General features: G+C 36.3%; 1 protein-coding gene across 3 annotated transcripts in view; it reads right to left on the bottom strand.

Moving 5' to 3' along the window:
- ARHGAP24 (Rho GTPase activating protein 24) overlaps positions 1-13,183 on the bottom strand; it is a 514,188-nt gene that overhangs the window by 214,417 nt on the left and 286,588 nt on the right. The window contains exon 1 of one of the 3 annotated variants that reach the window (XM_024246179.3): positions 11,886-12,984. The exons of the other annotated variants lie outside the window; for them this stretch is intronic. The gene's annotated coding sequence lies outside the window, so the exon portion shown is untranslated. Of the gene's footprint in view, positions 1-11,885; positions 12,985-13,183 lie in introns of those variants that run through there. 3 annotated transcript variants of the gene reach the window in all.

Below are 13,183 nucleotides of genomic sequence, written 5' to 3'. Positions count from 1 at the left end.
AGTAGAGACAAGAGCATATACTGTAGCCATGGAAAATCTGGAGAACGGAGCGTTTGAAAATACCATTTATACTACATCAAACTTGAGCCCACTCAGGCAATGTAAATCTTTCCCATATGTGATGACTACTTGTTGTCCAGCTTCCAGTTCTAAAGAGACACTGTAAATATCCCAAATAGTCCTTTTTAACTCCTACCAAGAGTCTGTCTTTATGCTTGTGGTTGAAAGAACAGTTCTCTAATAAATGTGAAGGAGAGATTTTTTACTCTGGGAAGAGCAAAAGGATATAATCTTGTATTTCGGGTATAAATTGAAACCATTTTCATATCTCAGAATGAGTGTAAATTTCAATAAAAATAAGTTTCCCTTAAAATCATAGAGACAATAAAACTAAAGACAGCCAAATGATTGTTTTCAAGATTGATTGTATCTTGAATTATAAATTGGAACCTAAAATTCTCAATGTTTTGGTGCAAGATATAGTTATTGGAACCATTTTCAGAGCTTCAAATCAAGATATGGTGTGAAAAAGAATGATTTGTGTGCTACATGGGATGCAAGAGACAGTTCGAGAGGTATAATATGGCTAGTAAATTGTCAACTTCCCAAGGCATTTAGATGACTTAAAGCAGTGCTTTCCAAAGTGTGGTCCATGGACCACCTGTGCCATAATCACCTGGAGTTTTTGTTAAAATGCATGTTCTGGGGCCCCATATCAGATTAGTTGAATCAGATACTTTGGGCATAGGGCCTAGAAATTTGCATTTTAAGTTCTTCAAGTGATTTCTGCACCTAATAAAAAAAATTGTAATGTATACAGGTTTATTGAGAGAAGAAAAGAGGAAAGGATATATAAAATCAGGGCATTGGAAGACAATCCAGAAACATAAGCAATGACTAATGAAATATTCTTACTTAGATCTTAAAGCAAGGAGATACAAAAATCCAATAGTCTTAGAAGACAAAATATCATACTGATGGTTGAGTAGGACTTCTCAAGAAGATACTAGTATATCCTTAGCATTGTCTCTCGGGGAGAAGGCAATCATAATCTCCAGCAACAGTTTCTACAGTGAATGCACTGGAATGGTTGGCACCAACTTCTCCATTCCCCTAAGACCTTCTGGTAGTTTACCATGAATGTCAAAAGTCCAGGACAGAGTAGCCCTGAAGAATACCTGACATTCTCTATAGGTTTGCAATATAATACGCTTTTCTGTACTGCCACTTGGCTCTCACTGCCAACTCAGTTTTTCTTCATACTCTGTAGCATCAGATGTTTGTTCTATTATAAGTTGAGTTTTTGCTTTTTTGGTGTCTCTGTTCCTATCTAATTCCCAGTGCTCAATGAGCCTGCATCTTTCTTGCCATTTCACTCTTAAGAAGAGTTTTATCCCTGAACTCCAGTCAACCTGCTGATTCCCTCTTTAAACAAAAAAGAAAAAGAAAAAGTCTGCCTGATCTGTTTAGTATTGCCTTTTCTTTGATTCTCTGTAGAGTTTCTATGCCATCTATGGGCATGCATCTCTTTGAATCTTGATGTGTTCACCAACACAGGTGGTCTCCAAAATCCCATCTTTCTTTTTTTTTTTTTTTTTTTTTTTTTAAATGGAGGTTCCATTACACAGGCATGATTAAGTAAATTATTGACCAGGGGTAATTAACTCAGACTTCAGCCCCTCTCCTGCCTCTGGAGGTTGAGTGCTGGGACTGAAAGTTCCAACCTTCTAACTGTGCCTTGGCCTTTCTGAAGACCAGACCCTATGCTGGAGCTATCTAGGGGCCCCAGCCACAAGTCATCTCATTAGCACACAAAAGACACTCTCATCACTCTAGAGATTCCATGGATTTTGAAAGCTGTGTCCCAGGAGCAAGGAACAAAGGCCAAATATGTATTTTTTATTATGCCACATCCTCGAGAAAACAGAAGTAATTTTCCTTTCTGTCTTTGATCTCTATGGAGCCCATATCTTAGAACAGGTGTTACTTTCTGGGAATCTTAGCTGTACTTTAAGAACTTGGGAAAATATCACTCATTACCAGTATGGGCTCAGTTTATAAGGCACTTTCAGCCAAGCAACAATCCTTTTGAGTGATTTATGAAAATTTCTGCATTTGCTTTGTGTCACTTAAGATAACACTGGTAGGGAGTGGAAAGATAATAAATGTTTGTGATCCTTAGAGACCAGAATTTGGATGAAATATAAACTAAAATCTGAAGCTCTATTAAACTGTCTAAAGTGGAGATTCTCCTGTAAGATTACTTTATTATTCCCTAATCCTCTCACCTCTATGGTCAAGACTTAACCAGGTCAAATCCTACACTTCGTATTTCAAGCTTTGAAATCCCTCCAGCTTCAAAAAAATAAAGTATACTTTACACTTTTGATAAGATTATAAACCATTATTACCAACCAAAATTTTTAATAGCAAAATAGATAGCTAAAAATGATTGGTTTAAGTTTAAAATATAATTTATGTAGAAGGAATAGATGTTAGTCTATAAAACCAGGTGTATAAGATATAACTTCCTTATTTTTTTATATTGCCAGGTATTTAAAAACTTAATTTTGATTAACTTACTTTCTTTATATCATCTGATGTCAGGAACAGAGAGAGTTACATGTCCTGGGTGGGGATGAGGGGGAATCTGGTCTGTAGTCATCATCTCCTGCGCACATAGGCATCTCTGATATACTGGCTTCCTCATCCATGTGTGTTCCTAGGCTTAAGTCCACAGACCCTGTGGCTAGGTTTGGGCTTCTCTGGATTTGTCTCTCTCACCACTCCTTCTCTTCCTTTCTTGGCTGCATTTAGGGCATGGGGTTAACCTGGGAGGCTGTTTTGGACACATCTTCTTAGACACCCATTTCTAATGCCTTGGCACTATGCAGGGCACTAAAAATGATTCAAGTTTTGCAGCCTCCATGCACTTTACATGGGAAGTGATCCACAGGTTACTTTGCTCTTAGATTTTCCCAGTGCGATCTGGGTTTTCAGTTCTGTCCCCCATGTACTCAGCTCAGGGAGTACCCAGCCTGGTGTGGCAGAACTTGGAGCACTTAGGATCCTGCCACCCCTCAAGAACCTGATGTCTCTTTGTATCTCCTCTGATTCTGCCTTTGGCTCCATTACCATGAAAATTATTAATATCTGCATTATTTGCTCTTAGTGGTAGGGTAAAGAAATCTGTTTTATTTTGTTGTTGTCGCTATAATTTAAAATTTGAACCCTGAGTCTTTATGGAGTTAGATTTTTGAAACTCAAAAGCTGTTGCAAACAAAACATCCAAAGCACTTTCTTTGAATTATCCCTTTTCTTAGGCAATATTTATCACAAAATAAATGGGATTGGAGCAAAGCCAAATGCAAGGAGGTAGACCACGAGTTAACATCTCAAAATATCTCTCAAACGTCAGCATTGAGTCTAAGTCCCCATCATGTGAAGCACAACTGCTGAAACTCTGACAAATGCTGAAGAATCTAAGATAAACAAAGTTGAATGAGTCACCTGAATGGTCATCTGCTTTATTATGAAATCTGAGCAAATAAGAAATGAAATATATGGAGAGCAAAGCCCTGGAATATTTTACCAAAAGGGAAGAAAAGCAAGCTCATATCCTCTTGTTAGTGTCTTTTAACTTTCCAGTCACCTAATTAAATGTCCACTGTGACAGGCCAGGCAATCCGTCAGCACATCCTCACAGAGGATATGTCCACATTTGTAACAAGACCAGAGCAATACTGGACCCCAAAACTTGGGATTTGTGGGTGAAACACTGTGCTCAGACAAATATGTAAGACAAAGCCCCTGCCCTCAAAGAGCTTACAGTCCAGATGAGCTTAAATGGACTGGTTAGTAAGAAGTCAAAATGTGAAGTGCTGAAAGTCACAGCAAAGTTTTGAAAGAGGAGGGATGAAGTAAAGTGATTCAGAAGTAATGATTCCAGAAAGACAAGACCTAGGAAAACTTCTCTGGGCTGAAAAACCACCTGCATGTGGCAAACCATACAAAGGTGAGAAAGTACAGAAATGCTGAAGCCAGCCATGTATATGAGAAAGTGGGCAGAATTAGTGACAAGCCTGAGGGGAAGGAAGAAGGGAAGCATTCAACATTTACTCTAATCGGGTTTGTTGTCCCAAACAATTTCCCCCAATATCTCTGTGTGTGTGTGTTCATAAGAGATACAGTATTTCTATTATAAAACTGCCATAATATCATGTTAATACTTTTTGAAATGCATATCTCTGACACAAAGATTTGCTTTACTTCAGAGAATACTGTGGAGCATTGTGAGCTGCGCTTTGGGGGCGATTCATAAATATTTTATTATTTTATTTGTTATGTATGCCACTAATTCCCATTTCAAGAGCTACAGAAGTTCAAAGTCAAGAAAACATTGTGTGGAAGGCTTCCCCTACTAAAAAGTAGCTCCTATGAATGAAAGAGGATGGATTTCTAAGATGTTATTCCTGCTGACAGCCAAAGATGAAGAGAGAAAGGAAGAGAAGCCTCAGGTTTATTTCTGCTGCAGGTTTGAGACTTTGCAATGGAATTAATACTCCAAGAAGTTGCCAGTATGGCTGCAGGTTCTTAACGAGGAAACACATTCTAGAGTTGCTATGTGATTATTGATAAGTCACTTAGTTTGGACAGTTTTGGTCATTAGAGAAATATGTAGGGGTTAATTACAAGATCATTAAGATCCCATCCAACTTCCCAATTGTATGACTTATGCAACTTCCATTTATAAGTAATTAATGAGTTAATTAAGGAAATGAAATGAGCCATAGATGCTAAGAAAAAGCCTAAGTCCTTTTACAGAAATAAAAAAAAAAGGTAGTAGTGGTCTCTGAGAGAAGCATTAGAAGAGACACTAACAATAACCTTCCAAAAACCCATACTGGGTATAAGAAATGATGGTCACTTTATCTTCCCAAAGTGACAAGCAGGTGTCACTCTGGAAAATTAATTTATGACTCTAAGGTAGCAGTTATAGCAAAATAATATTCCTGGCACATGTCTGAAAACCCTTAGTCATTACTTTGAAGTATTTCCACTTAAATTTGACGACGGCACTGATGGATTCTTAAATTGAAATAAAGGACAGTATTCTGGCAAATGAGGCAGCCTGGTGTCAAAAAATGTGGGATAGGTTTCTGGTTACTCCAGTTGCTTGTTTTGTGACACTAAGAATAAATAAAGAAAACCACATACAAACATTGAACAAAGGAAAGTGTTTATTTGCGTTATGTAGTTTGTAATTGTTAAAAAGAAAAAAAAAAACCTCTTTTACTTTTCTTGCTGCTCTTTCTTAAAAAAAAACGAAACAAAACAAAATAATGACAACAACAAAAACAGAACAAGGAGATGATTTTATCTCAAAATAAAATATAATACTCACTTACCTTTGTTTTACCACCACTTGCAATCGGGCCAAGACCATTGGTATTATCTGAATTTAACTTTACTGTAGACTTCTTCAAAACCCAAATTGAACTCAGAGAATAAAGCAGTCTCTTTAAGATAAATTTGATTCCATTTTTATAATGTCTAGTACAAATAGAACAAAGTGTTTTCTTTTGAGTGCTGAATGAACAATATATGGGAAATGCTCAGAGCACTGTGGCTAGCACATAGAAGGTTTTGACATAGGTTATTCATTATTGACACCCTGAAACTGAGTAACACACAGGATGACACACGTAAATGCACCAAAGCTGGACCTCAAATTCTGAAATTCAATTTTACAGCCTCTGCTTCTGTCCATCTGCTAAGGACTCATTGAAAAGTTGGGGGGTATAAATATATCTATCTATATTTATGTGTCTATATCTAGATAGGAAAGCAGGTAGATAGATAGATAGATAGATAGATAGATAGATAGATAGATAGATAGATAGATAGATAGATGGAGACATATAATCATATTCAAATGGCCAAATGTATAGAGGATAGATTGTAGTAGAAAAGGATCGGGGCGGGACAGTAGGCTAACAAGCGGGAATTAAATTCTGAGCAAGAATGTAGCCATGGAAATAAAAAGGAAAAATGCCAAGAAAATGGTTGCTAAAATTCTAATTGGCACCTGGTTGTATAAAAAGTGATGGAGGAGATGAAAGATGGAAGGCTAGTTTGACTGAGGGAAAGACATGGAGTTTGAAGCACTGGAATACCATAGACAGCATTGAATAGGAGGCCCTGACCAGCAGGGCAACTGTCTGAGGTTGTGCAGGCTGAGCAGGGGCTGAAATCCAGCTCAGTTTGCTGCCAAGCTGAAGATCCTGATGTGAGCATTGTGCATCTGGAGGAAGGGGACCTTTGTTATAACTCGCACAAAGGGTGGAAGAGGTTTTGCTGATCAGATATCCACATTGAGCTTTAAGATGAAGCCATAGGCCTATATGAAATTTTCCAAGGAAGAAAGACTAAGAGAGAAAACAAAATAAACACAGACACTGAAACCAAGAAGGTGGGAAGAAAACAGGAGCCCTCTAACAAGAGGGAAGAAAAAAAAGCCTAGGAGAGGGGCAGAGCCATAGGCTATGTACTAGATCTCTACAAGAGCTCTAATATCAAAAGACAGAACTATTTCAAGAAGAGTATGAGGGTAAACAGTATAGATGGCAGAAAGAACAGAAGGTGAAGACAGAGATAAAAAGCTGTTGAATTTAACTGTTAATTCAGCCATCATAAGCAACCTCTGAGAGGTCATTTCAATATTGTGGTAGAAATAATGCCAAAGTGCAAAGGGCAATCGACTCAGAGGGAGGCAAGGGAGAAGAAACAAAAAATATAAATTTTTCTTGGCACCAGGAAAAAAGAACATGGTTGAAAAGGCTGAAGATTTGTTTGTTTGTTTCATGTAGAAGAGGCCTGAACATCGTTGTGCAGTGAGGAAAAGCAAAGGTGTAAGTAAAAGGACATAATTTATGAAGCAAGTCCTGGTTCCATCTTCATAAATATTTTGTTTAAAAGTTCCATAAACACCAGTGGCCCAGGAAATGCTTTAGCAAATACTCATTAACAAAATGACAGCTATTTAAAAATGTTCCCATAGCTATCATATGTTTATCACTCCTTGAGAATAAAGTCTGGCATGGAATCATGACTGTTTTCTTTAGTATGAGAACCCTTCCATTCCTTGGGGATTTTCAGAGAATGGGGTACATGATTGACCTCTTACTCAGACAGAAGGAAATTATGCTTTCACTTCCTGCCCCTTTATGTATTTGTCACTCAGTCATTATTTCTGGCTAGATACAGATATTAGACTGAAAGCTTGGAAGCCAAGGTTCTAGATGAGTAATATTTCAGGACTTAGTTCTCCTACTCTTAAAAAAAAAAAAAGTGATCAGGACTCACTAATTTCCAAGTCATTTCAGTTCTGAAATAATCAAATGAGCAAATTCATATGTAAAATAATGCTTATCTTAATTTTATCCACAGCAGAAGACACTGAAACAATGTAGGTCCCCAACAATAGAAGCTATGTTCTATTATGTACAGTATAACCATAGAATGGAAGAATACACAACAGTAAAATTTTTTTCAAAGTGTTCTGATTGATATAAAACAAATAATTTCTACAATACCTACAGCAAAAGAAACAAAACCAAAAAAGAAAAGGAGAGGGGTTATAGAATAACACTCGAGACCTTCTTGTCCTCCAATTCCACTTTCTGAATTATTATTGACTGTAGATACCTAATGCTTTTTCTTCTGGCAATTTACAGTTCCAAATTACTGTTTGCTAACAGTAATTTCATAATTTATTAAATGGCTTTGCTTAATGAATTGTTCATGTTTTAGCATGATTCAGCAGTACACTAAGTAACAAATACTTCAACAATCAAATATGAAATAAAATATAGCAGTTTTAATATCATTTTATTTGTCAATGTCTTTTTAAATTAAGGTTTGAAAGTAATAGTCATTCAACAAACATTTATTGCATGATTAAGATGTATTAATACAAAAAGAACCTTGGATTCATATCACCTCTTCAACTGTCCAGAAGCTCCAATTTAATATGTTAAACAAAGGCCAATATGTAGGAACATACTTGAGTCAGTTTGAGTATCTTTTTTCCCTGGGAGATTGTAATTGAAAATGAACTAAATGTGGATTTTTCAAAGAACAAAACATTTATCTCTTTCTCTGTTCAACAACTTCAGAAATCTCAATATCTTCTCTTCCCTGTCCACAATCAAAAGCACTAAGCTTGAAAGCTCCTTGGGAACCATAAATCTTGCTCACTGAATTCTAGTGTATAAGGGGCTGAATTCTGAAGTTTCTGGAGAATTCTCATAAGGTTGTGCTAAGAAGCACCCATATAAGGTGTTATCAGTGAATGCTAACATGCATTAATTCATTTAAATGGTTGTTTCCTTTTCCAGGCTTAAAAAGTATCTTTCTAAATCGAAGTCTTCCTAAGCGTGTATTCATAATGACACTGACATTTCAGGAATTTTAAATTTAGGCATTATGGTACTAAAGTTCTAAATTTAAAATACATATTCTTTAGTGTGTCAAATTTCCTATTTAGGTATGAACACAAAAATTAAATTTCGATTAAAATGAAAGAGTCAAGTGAGGAAAAGCTTTACTGAATTGACTTAACATAGTATATTTTCAGTTTAAAACAGCGGTATTTCAATTGGAATAACATTTCATTTTAAAAATAAGTCATGCCACCTAACTGAAGGTAGGAAGCAAAAATAAGCACAATTTCTAGACAATTTTTTTCTTTCTTTTTTTTTTTTTTTGAGATAGTGTCTTACTCTGTTGCCCATATTGGAGTGCAGTGGTGTGATCTCGGCTCACTGAAACCTCCGCCTACCAGGTTGCAGTGATGCTCCTGCCTCTGCCTCCTGGGTAGCTGGGATTACAGACACGCGCCACCGTGCCTGGCTAATTTTTCTATTTTTTGCAGTAGAGATGGGGTTTCACCATGTTGGCCAGGCTGCTCTCGAACTCCTGACCTCAAGTGATCCGTCCGCCTTGGCCTCCCAAAGTGCTGGGATTACAGGCGTAAATCACCGTGCCTGGCCTAGAGAATTGTTTTAGACAAAGTTAACAAACATATGCATATCCCAAACTCGTTATTGCAGACAAAAGCCAATCTCTAATTCATTGTTTCAAACAGAAAAGGTTGTCATATACACCATCTGATGCTTTAACACTTAGGAAAAATTTCTACAGTGACTAGGTGAAACTTGTATTTTTAAAAAAATTAAAGAAAAATGAGCTTCTTTAATTTTAAAAAAATTAAAGAAAAGAAAAAAAAAGAAAAATGTGAAGACTAATACAAAAGTCTTCACAATGAGATTCCAAATAAAGTTAAATGATCAAGTATTTAGCCAAGGAATCTAACTAGAGTTGAAACATAGAATTGCCCTGGACTCAGCTTATAGCTTAATAAATGTATGTAATATATCCAGTTTTTTTCTTTTGTAGAGTGAGATTAATAAAAGTGACTACTATCATTTTCAAGATCATTGAGAAATCAGTGATTCGTTTTGCTCTAAAATGCACAATATAAAAATATTAGAAGAAAACACATATTGTCATATATTGTGCTACTAATTCATTGTACATGGTTTATAAAATTGCTTTGTAGTATTTTTCAGCGTAAAAGAACTTGTAAGTTAGAAAGCCATTCAAGAAATCAGAAAAATCACTGAGAAAATAAATCTTGCCTTATTCATTTTTTTCTTAAGCATGATCTCCACATAGAAGAATTGAATAAACTAGAAAATGATTATTTTTTTCCTTTTCTCTCTTTCCTACAAAGCGTTATTATGCTGTTTCCCAGCTAGGCATGCATGTGAACAGCGTGATTGTGAATGGGACTGAAATCAAACACTTAGTGCTTGATTAATATTAGGTATGCCTCTTGGGATTTGTTTAGTCACTGACTCCTTGACACATACCTCCAGTAACTTTATAAAAAGAACAAACCACACTTTCTGTATAAGATGCAGTAACACATTACTTATTCCAGAACTACTTCCATGGCAACCTCTACTACAGAACACAACTAAGAACTTGGACACAAGCCAAATGTCTCCTGAGCACCCAAAATAGATGTCACCGTGTCTGTGTCCTTTGGCACATGCACGTTTCTCATAAGAGAATCTCTTGGACCCTCAGATAAAGTTATTGCCTCTTATTCTGTCCATAATTTTTTATAAACTTGTTCACTTTCTGGTGTTCTTGCTCCCAGCACAAAATAATCATGAAGAGGTTGCTGAGGTTGAAGGAAGTTATTAGAGATATGCAAACTGTCTACACCAGTAAGTAAAGAAGTCACTCTTCAATATGGAAGGTGGACACAGGAGGAAAAAAAAAGTCTTATAAAAATAATACAAGAATTAAAAAAAGGCTGGGCGCAGTGGCTCACGCCTGTAATCCCAGCACTTTGGGAGGCTGAGGTGGGTGGATCATGAGATCAGCAGTTCAAGACCAGCGTGGCCAACATGGTGAAACCCCATCTCTACCAAAATTACAAAAATTAGCCAGGCATGGTGGCAGGCCCCTGTAATCCCAGCTACTCTGGAGGCTGAGGCAGGAGAATCACTTGAACCCAGGAGGTGGAGGTTGCAGTGAGCCAAGACCACGCCATTGCACTCCAACCTGGGCGACACAGCAAGACTCCATCTCAAAAAAAAAGAATTTAAAAAGAAAACAGTGATTATGTGACCATTTGATCTAAGAATTAATAGCCTTATACACCATGCAATGTATTACTGCATTATAGAAAAATTCTATAATACGTATCCATGAGTAATACTGAGAAATTAAGAGAACATTAAATTGCATTTAGTCCCCTCTAGAGAGAGCTCAAAACATATAGTGGATCTCAGAAAGAGAATGATTCACAAGTGGCTAAATTCTTTCAAAAGCTTTTCAAGTTTTCAGTGGTAAAAGTTTACTTTTTAAACTTCACTTTATGGAAAATTCACATATATTGAACCCCTTAATGTTCTCCATTGTTGTTTTATTGGCCAGCAGCAAATATTATATACTAGCTAGCCAGGGCCTTGGGGAAAGAGTGACACCTGGAATGCTAGAGTACACAGGGATTTTTTTCTGTGCTGCACTGGGCTATTCCCTTTCTGCTCTGGAAGACCCTCTATGGATCAGTGACTTCAAATCTTTTTGAAAATTTCACTCTTCTTAGAAATGTTGCTCCATTAAGGTGAATGAGCTTACACTAAGATAAGCTTCATTAAAAAAAGAAAAGTAGGCTTATTAGAATTTTTTTAAAAAATAATGAATAAAGAGAAGGAAGGATTAAAATTAACAGCTAAATATAGAAGCAAACTGGAGGCAAAAACCCCAATTCAAAATAACTGTGTTTCCCAGGTCAGATCTACCAAGCTGTGATGAGTTTAGTGAGCCTTGACTGAATCAGTTAAAGTGCCTAGACTGCCCTACCCAGGTTCTCTTGTCTGATTGGCTCCATATTAGTTCCATATTTCAAGCTGAAGATTCATTAACCTCCCCCTCCTGCCCAGTCAAGAACATTCTGTACATTCTGTAATGCTAAAGTATATTTCTCTTTATCCAGCACAAGCAATAAAACACAAAAACCACACATGACAAGATACAACAAAGAAACAAACTTAAACTAAGCTTTAAAATAAAACAACACCAACAATCATCTGGTTCCTAAAAACACTAACAAAACAAAGCAAAATCCAAGTAGTTTCAAATATCAACAGCCACAAAATAATACAGTTAAAAAGCTAAAATATTTTCAAGAGTATATTTTCTCTCAAAATAGAGGTGAACAGGGAGGAAAAAAAGGTCAAATGACCACTAAATACTTGTCCCCAAAACAAATGAACCCTGAAGATTTAAATGAGTAAAAACAGTACCTTATAAGTCACTGGTCTGGTCTACGCACAGCTGTTCCCAGTGCCGACTCTTGTTTAACTGTCCACTGCCTTCAGTTTAAAGTTAATTCTTTTGGCAAAAAAGTACAGAGCTTGTCTGGAAAATGCTGTTTGGACACAAACCATTCCTTTCAAAGCGGTGTTAGCTATATTTAAGTTTTCTTGTAGAGGGGGATATAAACTCTTCCTGTAGCTAATTTTCTTTCTCCTCCTTCTCAGACTTAGTCAGTATCCTCCCATCCCATATATTGAAGAAAGAGACAGAGAGGGGAAAAAAAACCTACAAGGAAATATACCTTAAATAATGTAGTATTTGAGCATTTAGAAACAAAACAAAACAAAACAAGAAATAGGAATCATAGAAAGCTCATCAGGACCTTAAATATAATTTAGCCCAGTGAACCCATTTTGTAGACAAGGGAAGTGAAACCCAGATAAAAATATGATTTGTATAAGGTCACTCACACGGCTAGTTAGTGCCACAGTTAACAAGTAACCAGGTTTCACAACTCCTGCTTCAATGCTTTTTCCACTACACTAACATACCTGAGAGGAAATAGTTTACCTTTTCCTCTATATCCTTGCATAATAAGCAAAGGAATTGGCAGGGAGCAGTAACACAATTAGGACGTGAGAACTGTCTCAGAGAAAACATTTCCTTTGGATTTAAAATCCTTAATATTGAAACTTTCCCTTTAATCTCCAATTTCTTTGTATATTAGGAAATAATCTTTTCCTTTGCTGATTGTCCAGAACATTTTTACAATTCAGGAGTTGCCATGTTTCAAGGGATGCTAACATTTATTAGTCCTTACAGAGTACTGCTTCAGTAAGGCATGGTGCTGTGACAGGTGGCAGAATAAGTGTTCTACCTAGTATCAGTGATACTACTCCATGGCTCTTAAACTAGACACACATTTGCTATTATCACAAATCCCCACTTTCAATCTGTCAAGATTTTTTGAATACACACGTTTAGTTTTGATTATTGTTGATTGTATACTTTGTTAAATAAAACAGAGAAGCAACATAACAATTTTCATTGGTGTCTTTCATGTATTTCCTATTTATTGGTGAATAAATTATGTTTTTGTAACTGAAAGAGTGATGTGCCTATTATAATAATTTTTAAAATTACCTTTTTGAAATGCATTCATTCATTAACTTATTTAACAAATATTTATCGAACATTCATAAGATCTATCTCATCCCTCCCACGTGAAATAGTGTAACAGACAAGCAATAGCTTCCTTAGGAAAGTAGGGAATTTTCAAATAAAA

The sequence above is a fragment of the Pongo abelii genome, chromosome 3 (assembly GCF_028885655.2).
Source record: "Pongo abelii isolate AG06213 chromosome 3, NHGRI_mPonAbe1-v2.0_pri, whole genome shotgun sequence".
NCBI classification, from domain to species: domain Eukaryota; kingdom Metazoa; phylum Chordata; class Mammalia; order Primates; family Hominidae; genus Pongo; species Pongo abelii.
Note: the sequence above shows the minus strand (reverse complement) of the source record. Positions and strands in the feature narration are given on the sequence as shown.